The 21,851-nt window shown below is 38.0% G+C and overlaps 1 protein-coding gene across 2 annotated transcripts in view; it reads right to left on the bottom strand.

Moving 5' to 3' along the window:
* Positions 1–21,851, bottom strand: part of SIK2 (salt-inducible kinase 2) — a 126,611-nt gene that overhangs the window by 81,408 nt on the left and 23,352 nt on the right. The window lies entirely within an intron of this gene.

The raw sequence follows: 21,851 nt of genomic DNA, 5'->3' as shown, positions 1-21,851 counted from the left end.
CTCCGCCTCCCGGGTTCACACCATTCTCCTGCCTCAGCCTCCCGAGTGTCTGGGACTACAGGTGCCCACCACGCCCGGCTAACAATTTTTTGTATTCTTAGTAGAGAAGGGGTTTCACCATGTTAGCCTGGATGATCTCGATCTCCTGACCGCATGATCCACCCGCTTCAGCCTCCCAAAGTGCTGGAATTACAGGCGTCCAGCCTTTTTTTTCCTTTTTGTTTTTGAGATGGGGTCTCCCTCTGCCACCCAGACTAGAGTGCAGTGGTGTGATCATGGCCACTGCAGTCTCAACCCCAACATGCCTGGCTTATTTTTTGTATTTCTTGTAGATACGGGATTTCGCCATGTTGCCCAGTCTGGATAAAGGAGTATTTTGACTAACTGTATCTAAATCTAGTACTCAAATAAAAAAATTTGATTGATGATTTAATTTGTCACATATCTGGAGGGAACTCTGTGACAAAACTTGGGCCAGGCAATCTCATTTCTAGTCATTTATCTTAAAGAAATAATTAAGAATGTGTTCAAGGATTTAGTTTCAAGGATATTCATGGTAATGCTGTTTATTACAGTGAAAAAACTGTAAGTACTCTAAATGCCCACCAACAAAGAATTGGTTAAATACATTATGGCATGTTTAATTGATGGACTACTACACAGTTAAAAAAATTTATAGGAATATATTTATTGACTTGAAAATATTTTCATATTAAGTGAAGATACAGGGTTACAAAACCATACTAATATTTTCAAATTAGTTAAACATGTATCTATCATATGATCCAGCCATTTTATTCCCAAGTATTGAACCAAGAGAAAAGAAATCATACAGTTATAAATTGATTTGTATATGAATATTTACAGCAACTTTATTTGCAATAGACAGAAACTGGAAATGACCAAAGTATTTATCAACAGTTGAATGGACAAACAAATTGTGGCAAATGTACACAAGAGACAACAACTCAGCAATAAAAATGAATGAACCACAACAATACCATGGATGAAACTCAAAAAGTCATGCTGAGTGAAAGAAACCAAACAAAATTAAGAATATACACTATGTGATTCTATTTCTATTAAATTCTAGAATATACAAGCTAATATGTGTATAGCTCTAGTGACAGAAAACAGATCAGTGGTTGCCTGGGGGTGAGGGGATAAGAAGGAGCAGGCAGGAGGGAAAGATTAAAAAGGGACATGATGAAACAAGGGTGGTGGACACATTCATTGTCTTGATTGTGGTGATGGCTTCACGGGTTAATACATACGCCACAACTGTTCAAGTTGAATGCTTTATTTCATTCATTCATTCGTTTATGTATTTATTTTTATTTAGAAAGGAGTTTCACTCTTGTTGCCCAAGCTGGAGTGCAATGGTACAATCTCAGCTCACTGCAACCTCTGCCTCCTGGGTTCAAGCAGTTCTCCTGCCTCAGCCTCCCAAGTAGCTGGGACTACAGGCATGTATCACCACACCTAGCTAATTTTGTATTTTTAGTAGAGATCGGGTTTCACCATATTGGTCAGGCTGGTCTCAAACTCCTGACCTCAGCAGATCCACCCACCTTAGCCTCCCAAAATGCTGGGAATACAGGCATGAGCCACCGTGCTCGGCCAAGTTGAATACCTCAAATGTATAGTTTATTGTATGTCAATCATACCTCAATAAAGCTGTAAAATACACACATACACTCATGTGCGTGCACATGCACAAAAACTATACTTAATGCTATCATCTCACTGCTTTTGTTTGCAATAAAAAACACAAACGAAAGTGTCTAAAACATCAATGTGCAATTTAGTGAATTATTATATATACCTACAGAACTACCATGAAGGTCAAGAAATAAAAAATTACCAGAACTCCAGAAGCACCTCCCCCATACTTCCCTTTCTAATCACAACTTCCTCTCTATCTTCCCCACAGGGAGCCCTATTCTGATTTTATGCTAGTTGCTTCTTTGTCTTTTTTTTCGAGATAGAATCTCACTCTTGTTGCCCAGGCTGGAGTGCAATGGCCTCACCTCGGCTCACCGCAACCTCTGCCTCCCGGGTTCAAGTGATTCTTCTGCCTCAGCCTCCCAAGTAGCTGGGATTACAGGCATGCGCCACCAAGCCTGGCTAATTTTTTTAGTAGAGACGGGGTTTTTCCATGTTGATCAGGCTGGTCTCGAACTCCCAACCTCAGGTGATCTGCCCACCTTGGCCTCCCAAAGTGCTGGGATTACTGGCATAAGCCATCATGCCCGGCCTGTTTTTTGTTTTTTAAAAGTAATTTTACTATGTACATAGTCCTAAACAACATACCTTAGTTTTGGATTTTACATACATAGAAGGTATTCTTCTGTGTCTGCTTTCTTTCCCTCAGCAACATGTTTTTAGGAGTCATTCACATTGAGTGTAGTACACTGGCTTTTGTTGCTGTATTGTATGGCTATGCTACAATGTATTGATCCATTCTACTGTTGGTGAACATTTTGTTGTTTCCAGTTTTGAACTATTAAAAACAATACTGCTGTGAATGTTCTTTTAGGTGCATCTGGCTTATATGTACATGAAATAGGGTAAAACTGCAAGGTCATAGGATATATTTGCTTTTCATTTTACTTAATAATTTATATGCCAACAGTAGTATATAAGAGTTCCTGTTGCTCCACATCCATGTATTATCTTCACAGCACTTGTTGCTACCTGAAATTTTCTTGCTTATGTTTACTTGTTTAACATCTTCCCTCAGTCTCGATTATAACTCCATGAGAGCTGGCAGCTGGCCTGACTTGTCCCCTGCTCTACTCTTTGCACACGGAACAGTGACTGAAACAATGCTTGACACTCAACAGGCTCTGAACAAGTATTTGTTGAATTACTAAATGGATAAATGAAAATCCCAGCCCATTAGTAACTTCAGCCAGGAAAGTAGCAGAAGGACAACTGGCCATACTCAGTGACTCAAAAAATGCTTACATGTTATGTAATAAAAAATGGGTACATAAGAACTTATATATGAGATTCCAACTATGGAAACCTACGTATATATATGTGAAGAATAAAAACGCTTTTAAGTGTGTTAGTTTAAAAACTTGCAAATCAAATTCCTCATACAACGTGGTACCAAAACTTTGTAACAGTTTCTGAGCTTTTTAGTTCTCCTCTTCTTCAGATTCCTTTGTTTTACAATATGAGACATACGGTATGTTTAGAATATAAGATGAGAAATAAACTACCAGGTAACTGTAGCAGAGCTTTTTTCATTACAAGCAAATATGAGTTTTCCAAAACTAGTAATGATAGTAAAGCTTAAGCAGTTGAAAGGCTGGGTGCAGTCACTCAGAAAACGAGGTACGTGCCTTGTGGCCGATACATCTGAAAAAAAAGTTCCCTTTGGCTTTACTCCTTTCAGGAAAATAAGGATTTCAGATTTCTCTTTCTTTTCTTTTCTTTTTTTTTTTGAGATGGACTCTAGCTCTGTCGCCAGGCTGGAGTGCAGTGGCGCAATCTCGGCTCACCACAACCTCCACCTCCTGGGTTCAAGCGATTCTCCTGCCTCAGCCTCCCGAGTAACTGGGACTATAGGTGCATGCCACCATGCTCGGCTAGTTTTTTTGTATTTTTAGTAGAGACGGGTTTTCACTATGTTGGCCAGGCTGGTCTTGAACTCCTGACCTCGTGATCCACTCACCTCGGCCTCCCAGTGCTGGGATTACAGGCATGAGCCACCACGCCCGGCATCTTTTCTTTCTTTCTTTTTTTGAGACAGGGTCTCACTCTGTCACCACAACTGGAGTGCAGTGGCACAATCACAGCTCACTGTAGCCTCCACCTCCTGGGCTCAAGTGATCCTCCCACCTCAGCCTCATGAGTAGCTGGGGCTACAGGTGCACACCACCATGTCTGGCTTAATTTTAAAACACTCAGTGAACAGTTCTTTTTTCTTTCTTTCTTTTTTTTTTTTTTTTGAGTCAGAGTCTCACTCTGTCACCCAGGCTTGAGTGCAATGGCATGATCTTGGCTCATTGCAACCACCGCTTCCCAGGTCCAAGGGATTCTCCTGCCTCTCAGCCTCCTGAGTAGCTGGGACTATAGGCGCGCATCGCCATGCCCAGCTAATTTTGGTATTTTTAGTAGAGGCAGGGTTTCACCATGTTGGTCAGGCTGGTCGTGAACTCCTAACCTCAGGCGGTCCGCCAGTCTCGGCCTCCCAAAGTGTTGGGATTACAGGTGTGAGCCACCATGCCCAGCCTATACATTTGTAATGATTGCCTGTGTACTGTACATTTTCAAATATAGTAACTTTGTTTTTTTTTTTTTTACTGTAAGTTCTGGGATACAATGGCAGAACGTGCAGGTTTGCTACATAGGTATACATGTGCCATGGTGGTTTGCTGCATCTATCAACCCGTCATCTAGGTTTTAAGCCCCGCATGCATTAGCTATTTGTCCTGATACTCTCCTTCCCCTCACCCCCAACCCTCCGACAGGCCCTGGTGTGTGTTGTTCCCCTCCCTAAAATATAATAAATCTTTAAAGCAAAACAAATCCTACTCATCATTTAGTTACTTAATGCCTAGGATGTGCAAAAGCACTTTACTGGGGGTTAAGGATATAGTAAATGAATAAGAAATAGAACCTGCCCTCAAGAAAATCACAGTGGGTTGAAGAAAGATACATAAACCAATAATAATAGTACTTTACAAGAGACAAAACCATGAGAATGAAAGAAAGGCCTCTTTTAACTAGAGGACAGATGAGAAGGTTTCACAAATAAAGTGAAATCTGAACTGAACTATAAAAAAACAATGAAATTTTGCCTGGTGAAAATAAGGGTGAGGGAATTGTAGAGTTGCAACAATAAGAAATATGTATTAGGTCTTTGTCTCCACTTCCAAACAGAGAGCTTCTAAAACCCATGGTATTCCTAAGTGACAGGAATATCTTTTGTTACTTGTAACAAGCCCCTTTCAACTACACCAGCGTTTATGCTAATGAGGTGACCAGTGGTGAGTCCCTAGATACTTCAGGATGGACACTGGTTGCTAGAGAAACCAACCATGTGATTGGAGGGTTGGTACTTTCAGTTCCACCTCTGGGCATCTAGAGAGGGGATGGGGGATGGAGATTGAGTTAATCATCAATGGCCAATGATGTACTCAATCACGCCTATGTAATGAGACCTCCATAAATACCCTAGGGACAGGTTTTGGCGAGGTTCCAAGTTGTTGAACACACTGAGGTGCTGGGAAGGTGGCATCCCAGAGGCATGGAAGCTCTGCCCTCCCCCTATGCCTTGCTCTATGTATTTCTTCTGTTTGGCTGTTTCTGAGTTGTATTCTTTATAATAAGCCAGTACATGTAAGTAAACTGTTTTCCTAGGTTCTGTGAGCCATTCTAGCAAATTATAGAACCTGAGTAGAGAGTCACAGGAATTCCCAACTTTGTAGCAAAGTGGAACGGAAGGTGTGGGTAACCTGGAAGCCTGCTACTTGCAACTGGCCTCTGATGTTAGGGCAGTCTTGTGGGATTGAGCCCTTAAACCTGTCACATCTGAGGCTAGCTCTGCATAGTTAGTATCAGAATTGAAATGAATTCTAGGACACTCAGTTGGTACTGGAAAATTGGTTGGTGTGGAGGGAACCCCTCCACCCTCTGCATTTGGTGTCAGAAGTGCTGGGAGTGAAAAACCGTTCAGAAGGGTGATGGCAAAAATGTAGGAAAACATGGAGCATTCCAAGAACAGGGGTCCAACCAAACTGACCTGAGGAAAGTGAAAGAAGAGATTAACATTTACTAAGTCTGGTACTGCAGTACCAGAAATTTTAGTTTACCTTATTCATACATCAACTATTTTACAAATGAGAATCTGAGACTCAGAAAAGTTAAGCAACTTTTCCAAAGTTACTTATGCACACAGTTAAATAATGGCTGAGCTGGGACAAGAATCCTAGTCTGAGATTCTAAAGCCCATTGTCTCTCATACAGTACACATAGGGAATAACAGGAAATGAAATCGGAAAAAAGAGCTAGGTCTACACTGTAAAAGTCTTAAGTGCCAAAGAAGTTGGTAGGCAAGGAGGAACTGCAGAAGATTTTTAAGAAATGAAGTGAAAATCTGTGCACAGGGAAGACTGATAAGGGAAATAAAGAGGCAAGAAACCACTTGGGATCCTAATCATGAGCTGAAAATGAACTAATGAGGGACTAAATTAGGGTTAAGGCAATGAAAATATAAAGTAAACAAAAGCAGAAAATAAGACATTTCAAAGAAAAATTTGTAAGACTAAGCAACTAATTAAATATAAAGAAGAATGAGTCCAAGGGTAATTCAGGGGTAGAAGAAGAATGAATGGTCAAACTGCTAACAGAATTTTGAACACGGGAAGAGCTTATTTAGGAGGAGAAGAAGGTAATGTGCTCAGTTTGTAACTTTCTTTTCAACAAGTCAGAAAGCAGGGACCTGGAATTTAGGGAACCATAGAGGCACAGGTTACGGATTTGAGGTTCATCTGCCCAGAGGCCTGAAGCCTTGGGAATACAGAGCTCAGTGAGGGAATGCATAGAACTCCTTATCTTACAGGACAGGAAAATGAGATAGACAATGGTCTTAAAGGTAGGAAAAGAAACAGTCACAAAAGGCAATTTCCAAGAAAAAAAGCGAGTGCATACTAAGAGTCAAGTTGCTGCAGTGAAGTTAAAGAGGATGAGGACTAAAAAGGAGGAGGTAAATTTCACCACTAGTTCAGAGGCCTTTACCAGACGCTATACTGCCACGGAGTTTGTAACTCTATGCCTACGAATACTATATTTGCAGACCATCCTGGCTAACATGGTGAAACCCCGTCGCTACTAAAAATACAAAAAATTACCTGGGCGTGGTGGCAGGGGCCTGTAGTCCCAGCTACTTGGAAGGCTGAGGCAGGAGAATGGCATGAACCTGGGAGGCAGAGCTTGCAGTGAGCCCAGATCGTGCCACTGCACTCCAGCCTGGGCTACAAAGTGAGACTCCGGTTCAAAAAAAAAATTGCCTGTTTCTTCTGACTTTCTAAAGAACTTTTCTCATAGTTTCCAGTAGCACTTATAACAAAGCATAGTATAGCATACTTCTAAGTGTTTTAAATTCTCCCTTAGATAGTACCCTCCTCCTCAATACCAAGACAGGAAACACAGTAATTATTTCTTGAATGAAGGGCCAAATAAATGGTTCACAATGGGATAAAGAAACAAAGAGAAAACGTTATACTATTTAATGTCTAGTTTTCCAACAGCAAAGCTGGATATTTTTATTTTAAGAACCCTAATATTTAATGAAAAGCAAATCTATCTTAAAATGGTTGTGCATAGGCAGGGCAAAATAGATTATTCTGCCTGTTTCAAGATAGTAGACTGGGAACCAGCTAGTTTTCTCTCCTACATCAATTCGTGGAAATGAAAGAAAATTAATTAACAGTCACACAAGAACAAAAGGAACTGATGGACTAGCAACTGGGAATATTTTGTGATTTACAACAGACTAAATCAAACTAAAGAGGAAAATCACAAGCTAAGATATACAGACACAAAAAACAGCAACAGTAGTTCTATGCCCAAAGTGTTCCATGCCCAACGGTGGAGTACTGGAGCAGGAAAGGGCTGAGGGGCAGTCAACAGTCTTATTAGTTGGAATACTACAAGGGGTGCAGTCAAATCAGATCAATCCATGTTCACATCCTGTACCACACACCCGGGGCAGTAACAGAAGGTATACAACTCCTGAAGAGAGTATTAAATACTAGAGATTTAATCTTAAATCTTAGAGACAGGGCAGCGTCCAAGGTGGCTGGGGAAAAAAAGGAAGCATTCATTCCTAGTAGGTCAGTCTCCAGGATATCCAGCCCAGAAATACTTTCTACACACTCCTCTACTTTCACTGAAAATCCTGAGTGAAAACTCCCATAGCGAGTCTTAGTCCCCTTCCCAAGCAGGCTGCCTAAACAGAAGCAGGAGACAGTATAACAAGGAATTTCAATGAGAAAGATGCATATACAATAAAAGGATGGGAAAACTCCTGAGGAATGTAAATCTCATTTAAGGCAGAAAACAAGTTCAGCAAATGAGGTATACATCCAAAGAAACAGGGTTAACATATAATTGGAATAGGATTTTAAAATAAGCATGTTTGACTTATGTTTCTAGCCATGATGTAGTAACATGAATCAGATTTAACCTTCTTTTAAAACAACCAGAAAACTGGCAAAAATAAAATCAGGTGAGGCTTATGATCTCCTGGTTTTCTGCCTGAAGGCAAATTCTGGATTTCTGAGCAGGCACAGGGATCCCACGCATACCATGGCTGCTTTGTTGAGTAAAGGAGACAGAAATCAGAATTCCAGAAGTCTAAGGTTTCCAGAAGATGTGGGGTAAATTTCTGGAGAAGAGGGACTATGCAGAAAAAAAAAATAATAATAATAAAGGCTCAGAAATCTGCATAGAGGTGCCATTAAGTCTTTGCTAGATACTAAGAAATATGTGCCTAGGATGAAGTTCTATAAAGTTTGGCAAAGAATGACAACGTGTTGTGAGCTGAATGGTTCCCAGAGCTCATATAGGTCTGAGGACCATTTAAACTTCTGTCAGCCAAAGTGGAGACTGTTTACTAAAGGCATTCCATAGAAACTTTAGAAGGACCATAACTAGCATAGGGCTACTGCAACCCCAACACTAACAAAACTTGAAAAGATCAAACCAAACTATAAGTAACTTAACTGCCCACCAAAGCTCAACACTGTTTCAGGAAGATAACAAAATCCAGAAACTTGGCAATGTAAAGCTCACAATGACTAGCATCCAAAACAAAACAAAACAAAAGCAACAACAACAACAAAAATTAAACACACCAAGAAGCAGGAAAATATTACCTATCAGTAGGAGAAAGACAACAGAAACAGACCTAGAATTTATAGAGATTATGGAATTATAAGATGATGTTAAAAGAGTTATTACAACTATGTTCAAGAATTTAAAGAAGAATATTATAAGTAAAAGGAACATCTAGAGATAAATATGTATGTTTAATATCTTCCCAGAGATAAGAGACTATATCACATATATTTTACAGAATAGAATAGGAAACAGGAAAAAGAGCCAACTAAAGAACTTGGAAACAAAAAAAATGTCACTGTTGAAATACCAACTCAACTGACTTGAGAAACTTGAAGCCTCAGCAATGGAAAATGCCTTGAATCAATATAATTTACACAGTAAAACGCCCCAAAGACTCAGGAACTGATGGTACAAGAGACGGGAAGTTTCTGTAAAATGAAGCTAAAATAAGGATGATCAGGTGAAGATGGTTTAAGAAATAATTCAGGCCCCAGATCTCCTCTGCATTTTATGCACTGGGTGAGTGCCCTGACTTCTACCCCAGTAGAAATCTAGAGGCTTATCCTCTTGAGGAGAGACTAAAATGAATGGTCTCCAGACCAAAGAACTTTAGATACAGTTGAGGAAAGGGATACCATATTGAAAACAGAAAGCTTAAGTAAACATGCATACCGGATACTGACATGCCTTAGCATTCCTCATCCATAAGGCCAAAACTATGGCAAACAGGCTTTTACCTTATGGGTAGAAGACAAAGAATCTTCTCCTGGTAATCCATCAACTCAAGTGTAAAGATACAAATATTGGAAATCCCCAATATAAGAACACAGTCAGATGACCCTAGCAGTGAAAAATTCCTTCCACTGGCTCAGTTTCCAGTTAGCTTGTTGGTTCCCTGCTCTTAAATAGGAATTGACAAACAAATATATGTAATAATCACCTAAATAAAACTCTAACACAAAATATATACACCAAAACAAACACACCAACAGGAAAAAACATAGAGGAGAAAGAAAAACTACATGAAGAAACGAAATACAAATGAAAGAAATAGAGTATACAAAGAAATGAAAATTTAACAAAATTATTGTTTTTCTGAGAGAGATTTATTAAAGATATTATAGGTTGGGTGCAGTGGCTCACAACTGTAATCCCAGCACTTTGAGAGGCCAAGGTGGGTGGATTGCCTGAGGTTAGGAGTTTGAGACCAGCCTGGCCAACATGGTGAAGCCCTGTCTTTACCGAATGTACAAAAAAATTATCCAGGCATGGTGGTGGGTGCCTGTAAACCCAGCTACAGGGGAGGCTAAGGCAGGAGAATCACTTGAACCTGGGAGGCGGAGGTTGCAGTGAACAAGATTGCGCCACCGCACTCCAGCCTGCGTGACCGAGGGAGATTCCTTCTCAAAAAAAAAAAAAAAAAGATATTACAAAATGATCAAATAAGGTAAGGGTGTTATTCCATGGCACACGTTTACTTATGTAACAAATCTGCACATCCGCACATGTACCCAAGAACTTAAAGCCTTTAGGCAATAAATTTTAGACTAAAAAAATAAAAATAAAAAAAGGTAAATTGCTTAAGAAGTTAAAAAAAAGATAAGAGTGTTATTTTAAAAGAAATAACTAGGGAACAAAATAAACTCATAGATATTAAAATGTGATAGCAAAACAAAGGTTAAAAGACAAAGTTCATGAAATCCCTCAGGAAGCAGAACAACAAGACAAAGACATGGTAAATAGGAGAACAAAAAGAGAAAAAAGAAAAAAAAAAAGAAAATTAGAAAGCCAGTTCAGAAAGCCCAATATCTGAATAAAAGGCATTGTGAAAGAGAATACAGGGAAAAGTAGGGAAAGAAACCATCTACTAAGTAATTCAAGGCAATTTCCCAGATAGCCCAGCACCACAAATTGAAATAGACCCACACCAAGGCACATCATTGGAAAATTACAGAACACTGAGGACAAAAAGAAGATCTTAATAAACTTACAGACAGAAAATAATAACTCACAACAAAGGATCAGGAATTGAATCACTTTAAGTTTTTCAAAAGCAACCCTGGAAATTCCAAGACAATGGAACATATTAATATCCTCATTATTCTGAAAGAAAATTATTTCCAAGTTAAAATTCTATTACCAGACAAATTATTATGTATTATGGTAGAGATACAATATCTTAAGATATGTAAGATCTCAAAATATTTACTTTATATATCCTTTCTTCAGGTTTTTGCTGAAGTATGTGTAAGAGAGGTTTTCCCTGACCATCTTTGATAAAAGAACAAATCTTTACCCTCCCCTGGCCTCCTTATCCATCTTACCTTCCTTATTTGTCTCTGAAACACTGACATAACACATTTTCTTTTAATCTCACAACTTAAAACTCTCATTAAAGTATAAACTCAAAGAAGGCAGAGACTTTGTTAACTGATGATTTCTTAGCACCTAGAACCGTGTCTGACACATAACAGGCCCTCAATAAATAATGTATTGCTGTGATAGAAATAAAAAATAATTTTGCAAAAGTGGGTAATGGAGCAGTAGCAATAATTAGACTATTCACATATGAGAATAAAACAAAGGCATTTTCAGAAATACAAGGAAACAAATACAACAGAACCATAAGGTCTTCAGCTATCTCACTTGGAGACCTCTTTCTGAAAGCAGAAAGACATTCACCAAAGCGGGAAGAAAAGATCCTCCCAATGTGGACTATGGTTTTTCCCATTTTATTTTAAGTAGGAAATCTACCCCTTTTATCACCGTAATTAGCAGATAAAATCTACCTCTGGTTATCCCCTTTCACAAACAAAGAATTAGCTTTTTCTGAATTAATTTAATCTTACTGAAATTCCTTAATACAATGATTCACTTAATAGAAATTCATCCTGAAAGAAACAGAAAACTAGGGAACAAATGAAACACAGACTGCCAAAATCCTCACATTAATAGAATTCAGTTGGGTATGGTTATGGCCAAGATCAGAATAGCTGATGCTTCTCTCTCTCCCTTCACTGTAGCCTAGCTACAACTGCGGCTGCCAGACATGGGAGCAGCTCACTGCTCACAGTACAGAATGTCAGCTTTGAACCATAACTAACGGCAGGCTGCCAATAATCAGCAGGAGATAGCTGAAAGCTAAAATGGAGGTTAACAGGAAAACTGGACTGCATTTCAGAAACTTGTCTATTTTATTAACGCTTCTTATGCTTCTATTTCCAAACATATGAAGTTTAAAAACAATTTATTTAATCATCTCTGACAGATCCATTCCATTCTTCAAATCTATGTTGAAAAATTTAACTTTATTTCCTTAGATTTACAGACAACTATTTAGGCTTAGAAAGTTGACTATGAACTCCTCCAGAGCAGTGGTCAAGTTTCTCATTTCCCTCCCTTCCTCCTTCCCTTCCCCTCCCTCCCTCTCTCCTTCCTCATTTCCCTCCTTCCTTCCCTCCTTCCTTCCTTTCTTCCTTCCTTCCTCTCTCTTTCTCTCTCCCTTCCTTCCATTCCCTCCCTCCCTTCCCTCCCCTCCCCTCCCCTCTCCTCTCCTCTCTTCTCCTCTCCTCTCCTCTCTTCTCTTTTTTCCCCCAGCACATAAATCTCTTACTAAACTCACACTACCTTTCATTTTTAGAATACACTAAGGTTCAGAAACATTATGTGGCTTACTCAAGGATGTTTATAGTAGAAGTCAATGGCGGAACTAGGACTACCACACACAGCTTACTCCTGACTTTTCTTTTAATGTCTGACCCAATTTAAACAAAGGTGGGAGGGAGAGCAATAACAATTTTCTGAATCATGAATCATGCTGGCTCTTTCATGTGGTTACTAGTCTCTCTACAAGTTAACTAGAAACTTTTATAAATAATCCAATTACATCTGACCTCTTCAAAGATAACTATTATACACATCTAATAAAAATTCAAAAGGAAAGGTCCTAAATTTTACAGCTAAGGATAGTCTAATTTCATCTGTATGCATTCAACATTTGCATGACCCTTCTGAAGTACACACCAATTTAATATCTTTCTATGTTAACATCTACCATCCTCACATATGTGAAGCAAAGTTTGTCTGTAAATCTGCATAGCAGATCATGTTCAGTCAATAAAACCCATACAACATGTGCCTGGGATGTGACTGGAAAGGAAGATAGGGGCAGATCATTATACCAATTCCACACTAACTTTTGATTTTATAATGAGGGCAATGGGAAGACACAGAAATATTTTAAGCAGAAAAATGACAAGGATCAGATCTGTATTACAGAAAGATCAATTGATAGTAATACGGAGGATGGATTAAAAGAGGGACAAGTCTGGAGACAAAAAGGACTTAGGTGTTGAAGTAATTCAAGTGAGAAATGATGGCAATCTGAATTAAAGCAATGATAGAAGATGTTGAAGAAGTGAGGACAGATTTAAGCAATACTGACCTGGTTAATAATAAGTGGGAAAAAAAAGAATTAAAACTTAGGTTCATACTGGCAAAATAAAGTGAGAAAAACCTTCAAAATTTATTTAAACTTGTAATAGAAAACAAACGAACTACTTTCCTAGTACTACCTTCAGGTTGTTAAGATATTAACCAAAGACCACAAAAACTGTCCCTCAGGTTCTCTAAGTAACCAGTGTCCAAAGGCATTTTGACTAAAACAAAGCCCTTTTCAATTACCACAGCTGGCATCGTAGTATGTTACCACTGAAAGGGAAAGACAGGAAATGAATCAACAAACCCCAGGCATATGCTCAGCCTAGAAAGACACAGCATATCAAGGAGCAGAAATCTGCAAACAAAGGCCGTAGGTAATTTAATTACTAGGCCGGAATCTTCTGACTGCCGGTTTAATTGTTTGAACAGTGCCCAAATTGTCTGAGGAGGTGACCACCCTAAGATCTTTGTGCCATTTATTGCACATGACCACATGGACGAATATAAGACATAGTTCTAAAGAATGTAGGAATAGTGAATAACTTTCATTAATCACACCTGTGATTCCAGAGGAAAAATGTAAGTAAAAGCCTTATTGTATTCATAAATAACCCAAGGACTCTTAAGCAAATTCATTTGCCATTCCATATTCCATGCTGACAGACCAAGAAAATATTATCCTTCAGAGATGAGCACCAACTGCCATATAAGTCCTGGAGAACAAAAGTTACCCAGGTTAAATGCATATGCTCTTATTTACCATTATATTCTGAAAAGGTTATGTGAAGACAGGTGTGGGAGTTAGAAGAAAAAGTAATTGTATGGTGGTAACTACCGGTAAGCACTCAAAAACTGCTCAGTATACTAGAGGAAGCCAATTTTCTCCCTTGATTCAGTTAGTATTTCCTCATTCATGTTTATCTCTTGAAGAGTAAACCAACAGAAAACTCCTTTCAAAAACTGAACAAAGAAGTACCTCAGACTACTTAACCTGGCAGTGTTCTCCTGTTGGCTTCACTCGGTAAATAAGGTCTACAAGGCCAAAGCAGACTATTACACCATTCATTCAACAGGTATTTGTAAAACGCTCTGTATTGTGCTAAAGTCTTCAACAGAAGCTTACAATCTATTAAGAGATAAAAGATACACATGCAGACTTAAAATAACAGTGAAAGGCAGTGTGTAGATAAATTCTAAAATGAGTTGTGCAGGAAAGAGAACTACAGTGTTTTCCTAATAAGAAATCAATGTGGATAGAATTGAGAAAAACTTGATTGAAGAGCTGGAACTTCAGTTAGAACTTTTAAACAGGCAATATTTCAATAGGCAGAGAGCAAAGGGCTTTAGGGCTCCAGATCAACATGAGCACAGATTTCGAATCAGAGATTTACATGTTCTATTTTGAGAATATGCAGATTAGCTTAGCTATGGGTTTTGTGGGAGTTAATTAGATTTGGTCATTAGATCTGGTAAGCAGTTCATTGGCCAGTTTCCAAAAGTACAGAAGACAGCAGCCCAAATGCTTCCTACTTCCATTACAGATAAGGAGGGAATACAGGACCAAAGCCACATATTAAATCAAGAGGAACAGTTACATTCACCGTAGTTGACAAAACCGTTAAATGCTTTCCCTGTTTCTATTCTTTACTATTAACATATTAAATTAATTATATCCATCAAGATTCAATTCAATTAAATGATATGCTTAAGGAGATGAGGGGCGGGGCAGAAGAAACAGAAATGTGCAAAATTAGCAGATGGAAGCTTGTTAAGTTCAAAGAACTCTAAGGCGGCATATAATCAGTTAGTACATGAAGTCAGAATATGGCTTCAATTCTTAGTTATGCCACCTACTTGCTTACTTGCTCTGTGACCCTAGGCAAATTGTGTAAGCTCTCTTTCCCTCAGTTTCCTCAACTGTAAAATCCATCTTATAAGGTTTCTGAAAGGATGAAATGACATAGTTTTATGTACAGGACTTAACACAACACCTGATACATGGTAAGAGTTCAAGAAATGATAATCTTTATTGCTATTAATTTTAAGGGTAGGGTGTATAGAGTGCAATGATCTTTGATGACCTTGTTAAGGATCCTGGACTTTACCCCAAAAGCAAGGGAAGTCCCTGAAAATTTTTAACAGGATCAGATTTTGATTTTAACAAGATGACGTACTTAGTACCTCTTATTAGAAATGCCAAAGGAAATTTTTATTCTACAATTTACTACTAAGAAAAGTTTGCTATCTTCAAGGAAGAGGTAACTTTCTTTCTCTTAGATAAAATTCTGTAAATGCCTGCATCTTCCCTTCACTTTGACAGCCACAAAGCTTGAAGCCAAATGTGAAGTTCTTAGGCCCTTATGTCCTGCATATTTGTGTTCCTTTTTCCTCCTGATAATTGTTTTATACTTTTATACAGATTTTCTGATTCAACTCTTTCTTCTTATTTATATTCTAGAATTTTGGGGGTATTATTCTCCTTTGAAACTACTTCAACTCTTTGTGGAATGAGGTACAATATAATTAACCAAACAAAAATAAAGCATAACCATCAGAGCCTCATAATGCATGAATCACACACTGTAGATGCATTCCCAGCATGCCACCATAATTGCTCTTTTGGCGTAAGCCTAGTCAGATGGAGCAAGAAAACCAGATGGCACAGGAAACCTCTCTATGCAAGAAGTAGAAGAGGAACGTGCAAAGACCTAAGGCCTTCCCAGAATTAGCAGGGCACGATTAAGGCAATGTTGCTAAGAGTAGAAGAGAAATTGAAAGTGGTAAGCTGCTGGGAGTTATGCACAGACTCAAGGCTAGAGTTTTTATTTTTTTTTAATATATAAATGTTTTTCCCTTAAAGTACTTCAACATCTTCAGTCTCTCCACTGTTCTATTATTCCAGCTCATAAGGCCCTTTTGTTGCTTCACCTACCTCTCTCCTGAACTTGAATCTCACAATCAGCCTTTTCAACAATGACCTCTCTGACCACAGCAACTCTTACATGCATTTCATCTTCCACCATTCTAATCCTCAACCTGGGCCATTCATTCATATTGTCTACTTTTTCTCCTCTTAGATTGAAAAGCACTGCTGACTATGAGTCTACCATAAACTCCCTCACTGCTAATTATTGATCCTTTTACTCATCCCTTGACAATCATACGAGCACTGCCAGCTGTTCTAAACCTTTCTCTCACCACAGTGTCTAATGTACTGCTGTTTCTCTGATGTCTCATCATCTACACTACAGAATGAAATACCTCTATCCTGCATCAACGAACTCATCTTCCTTCTACTCTACCACAAAGAGCCTTTGTAAGCCAAATCCTTGGCACGATCTCTAATTATCATTGTAACTGCACCAATGCACACCTTTTCAGAGAAGGAGGAATTCCTCTCTTCTAAACTAACCATTCCCTCTGTGCCCTTAATCCCATTGTCTCTTGTCTACTCTGAGACCTTATTTTACCATCTCTTTTTTTCCTGCTTACATTCTTTTCTTTTCTAGTTGCTTCAAACACCAAGACCACAACGAAAACCATTACATAATACTGAATCCTATGTAGACCCTATTACCCCTCAATTCTTTCCACCTTGAAAACTTCAAAAGGTAGTTTTATAATATCTTTCTCCCTTTATCACCCATGCATCCTTAACCTCTTGAAATGTGGTTGTAGCTTCCAGTTTACTGAAAAGTACTTTCTTTGAAGTGACTGGTGATCTCTTAATGACCAAATACTCCCACTTTACTCCAGCTCCTTTGGCTAATCAGGAAAGAAACTGTCCATATTTCCCAAGCCACTCTTCTACTCCAGCAATTCCTTTCTTCCACCTGCTTCTAATAAAAGGCATAACCAACTCACTTCTCAGCCTTCTTAATTCTGAAATCTCATTATTACAGCTTCATTCATCACTTCTATTCAGGTAATCCTCAAATCTATACTTCTATTACTAAACTCTCCTTTTTTTTGAGAGAGACAAGGATTTATTGAAGTATGATTTATATACAGTAAGATGCAAATTCTTAGATGGTTAACTATATGAGGTAATTGTATATTCTGTATAAGCACCATTCAAAACAAAAACAAAACATTTCCATTTCCATCACCAAGATAGTTCTCTCTTGTCCCTTTCCAGTCAATTCTCCCCTCTCCCTAGAGGCAAGTCTCCAGCGTTTATTACCATCCATTAGTGTTACCTGTTATAGAACTTCATGTAAATAGAACCATATATAGTCTGTACTCTTTTGTGTCCAGCTTCTTTTACTTAGCACAATGTCTGTAAGATATAGGCATGTTGTTACATGCATAAATAGTTCATTTCCTTTTTGAATCATCTCCCGTTGCATTACTATACTATGATTTGTTCTGGATACATTTTCCCACTGATGGACATTTGGGTTGATTCTACTTTGGGTGACTGTGATAAAAGGCAGCTATAAAAATTTGCATTCTTATGAAAATCATTTCAGGGACACTTGTTTTCATTTTTCCTGGGTAAATGCCTAGGAATTGAATTGTTGTGTGATGGGGTATATGCATGTTTAACTTCATAAGAAACTGCCAAACAGTTGTCCCAAGTGGTTGTACCATTTTGCATTCCTACCAGCAATGTATGAGAGTTCCAGCTGCTTCACAGTCTAACATTTATTTTTGTCAGTTTTCTTCTATTTTAATCAGTCTAATTGATGTGAAATGATATCTCCCTGTGGTTTTTAATTTGCATTTCTCTGATGACTAAAAACGTTGAGTAATTTTTCATGTGCTTATTGGTCATTTGTATATCTTTTGTCTGGTTCCAGTCTTTTGTCCATTATTATATTGGGTTGTCTTTTTATTGTTGAATTTAAATCTCTGTTGAATTTCATTTGCTTCCATATTTTCAATTGTCAATTGTCCATAGCAAACTAACTGTCCTGATATTATCTCCAAACCATATTTAAAATCTAATTGGTCAGTTTTTACTCTGAAAACAGACTCAGGCATTACTGTCAACCACACCACAATATTCTTCAATCATGTTGGCTTTAAATTCTAACTCTTGGTGTTTGCTTCTTGACACTCAACAGGAATTCTTGACAGGTGCTAAAGTATAATTACTAACAGCACAGGCTCTGGGATTGCCTGGTTCAAATCCAGACTCTGTTACTTATTTGCTGTGTGACTTTGGAGAAATTACTGAATCTTTCAGTACCTACCTTATAAGTTTTTTGTAAGGTTTTAAAAAATAAATCAAGTACTTTAGGCAGTACCCAACAAAAAGAGAGTGCTCAATAAATAACAGTAGTTATTTTCAGAATTAGAAATGCCTCTTGTTTAAAACCTTTTCTCATGATTCTGACAACTAACATCTTAACTCAAACATTCGGCCTCTCACATCTAAACAATTAAAGTAGTCTCCTAAATGGCTTCTTTTCTGCTCCTCTAATTCAGCTGACACACCACTGCTGGATTTATCTTCCTAAAAAACTCCCTTATAGACATCATCACTTCCTGGCTCACAGATGGACATTCTAATAAAGATCCTAACCCTTTCTCCTACTCCTAATACTTAAGATTTCTCACAATTGGTCCTTACATGACTCTCTAAAAAAAGCCTCTTACATATAGGGATAGGGGAAGAATCCAAAAGAGATTCAAAAGATTGTGTCTAAAATAGAAAAAAAAAAAAATCCAGAAATACCAATACAAGCATATTATTTAGGGAAATGAAGGTAAGTTTAAATTAATCAGCTAAAATAAATGAAAGTAGGCCAGGTGCAGTGGCTCACACCTGTAATCCCAGTGCTTTGGGAGGCTGAGGCATGAGGATTGCTTGAGCCCAGGAGTTGGAGACCAGCTTGGGCAACATGGCAAGACCCCATCTCTACAAAAAAATTTTAAAATTAGCCTGGCATGGTGGCACACACTTGTAGTCCCAGCTACTTAGGAGGCTGAGGCAGGAGGACTGCTTGAGCCCAGGAGGTCAAGGCTGCAGTGAGCTGTGATTGTGCCACTGCACTCCAGAATGGGTGACAGAGTGAGATCCTGTCTCAAAAAAAGAAAGAAAGAAAGATATGAAAGTGGTTGCCTCTAAAGAGGAGAAAACGGGGGAGGAGGGGCAGGAGAATGGGGACTGTATCTTCTGTAACAAACTTTGCACAATTATTTGATTCCTTAAACTAATACTAGTAAATGTTTAACTTTTGCAAAAATAAAAACTTGGAAGATAGATAAGCCAAAGAGACACAAACAGAAAGAAAGGAAGGTTGGTTTATAATGAAGCAGACACTATACTCTGCAATCTGGTTGTCCATAACTAAGGATAATATTAAATAAATAGACCTACGCAAGGAATAGTTGGGCACATCCATTCACTTAGTGCAGCCACCCTATTTGCAAACTGAGGAGTTTGGATTTTATCCACTAAGCAATAGGAAGGTGAGTGAAGGTTACTGAACACAGTTGTAATATGATAAAAATAATACTTTAGGAAGATTAAACAGGAATTACATAAAATATACTTGACTAGAGAAGAAAGAGGGAATGGTAAAACATGAAGGATTCGCTAATTAAGACATGAAGTGATGAAAGCCTAGAGCAGGGTGATGACTGGGGAAACAGAAGGATTTAATTTCAAGTCATTTTGCAAGAACAGAGTATGATCTGCTGGCCAACTAAATACAAAACTAAGAATGAAAAAAACATTGGGAACATAACACCCTCCCAGCACAGAGTAAGCAATAAAGGAATACTTGTAAAGTTAAATAAAGACTGACTTTGAAGTTACAAACCTGAAAGACAAATCTTAATATATAGTTCAAAGTACAAAGTTAACTACTGTTTATCTATGTTTTTTTTTTTTTTTTTCCATCTAAGTCTCCAATTGGTTTAAAACATTTTGGGCTCAATTCACTTAAAATCTTATGCAGCAGTCCCCCCTTATCTGCAGGGGCTGTGTTCTAAGACCTCCAGTGGATGCCTGAAACTGCAGACAGTATCAAACCTTATATGTACTATGTTTTCTCCTACATAAACATACCTATGATAAAGTTAATTTGTAAATTAGGCACAACAAGAGGTTGACAACAATACTAAAATAGAACAATTATAACAATATACTGTAATAAAAGGTATATGAATGTGGTCTCTCACAAAATATCTTAATATTTTCAGGTCACAGTTGACCTCAGGTAAGTGAAACCGCTGAAAGTCCCCTCTGATGGGGGGGACTAATGTACATATTTTTCACTACTTGATTAATGTTATTTGGACTGAATCTTCTCATTTCTATTTTAATATCTTTATGGGCTCCATGTCAGAAACGGGCTGGCTACCAGACCGTTCCGTGCTTGTATCTACCTGAATCTACAGTTTACTATGTCTTTTCTTCCCTACATATTCCACATATAGGAAACAATTTTTTGCCCATTTACATCTTAGTTTTCTCCTAGGCTCCCTGTGCCTCCCGCCTTCTTAGCTGGATTCCTTATCCTTACCCTTCTTGGGCACTAATCTCTTTTTCTTCTACCTTCAACTCTTGGCATAATGCCCAACTCTTCCAATTGACCACATGGAAAATTAAAACAGGACTGCTGTGTAACATTAAAACAGCTCTGAAGCACGGAGCAGTATAAGGAATCTTCCTTATAAAGAGAAATTAAGAGCAAGGGATGTTTAAGGGCCCATGGTAATAAAGTAATAAAGCACAGTACACTGAGCATTAATCCTTCTACTGAAAACTGTTTGCAGGCCATTACCTTGTTTTCAAAATTACTTTTTTTTTTGTAATTAATGGTCATTACTAGAAAACTCAGAAAATAAACATAAGCAACATGATTACGTTTGTGATTTAGAAAGACAATTCTGAAGAAAATGTAAAACAGAACAGTTAGGAGATAATGACATAATATATAGAGAAGGAAGAGTGAGGACCTTAACCTGAGGCATTAACAGTGGTTATGGAGAGATGGGGACTTCTTAGAGAAATATTAAGGAAGTAGAATAGGCAGGATTCAAAACCTCATCCAGGTAGGAAGGAAAAGGAATCAATACTGACACCACGGTTTCCAGTTTAAGCCAAGTAAGGGAAAAGAGAGAAATAGTTTTGTAAAAAAAAAAAAAGATCATGAGTTCTGCTGGGCTTCAAGTTGTATGACAAAGTCAAGGCAAATAAAAACAAATTGAACTAAATGATTTCCACATCTTCTTTAAATTCAGATTCTTCCCTTCCAAACTAGTGAAGACTATCCAAAGATTTCATGATCTTTGAAAATGAATTATATTACTCATTATCTTCAATGGTCAAGAAACTAACTGTACCCAAGAGTGGAAAATAAGATAACTAGCATTTACTGTCCAACTTTTCTACTGACATCAGACTCTTCCTTCCAGAACTCAAACTGACCATCTACCCTAGAGGTTTTACTTTAAATATAAACCTTATATATTTAAAAATCCCCAAATTATGTCTCAATGTATATAAAACAATGGAATCCAAACTTGTTTCAAAGATCTTAGCAAGAAAGAACAATTTAGACTATCCTATTTTCATAGAAATGACGCCTAACATG

This window comes from Colobus angolensis, unplaced genomic scaffold, assembly GCF_000951035.1.
Source record: "Colobus angolensis palliatus isolate OR3802 unplaced genomic scaffold, Cang.pa_1.0 Scaffold7, whole genome shotgun sequence".
NCBI classification, from domain to species: Eukaryota; Metazoa; Chordata; class Mammalia; order Primates; family Cercopithecidae; genus Colobus; species Colobus angolensis.
Note: the sequence above shows the minus strand (reverse complement) of the source record. Positions and strands in the feature narration are given on the sequence as shown.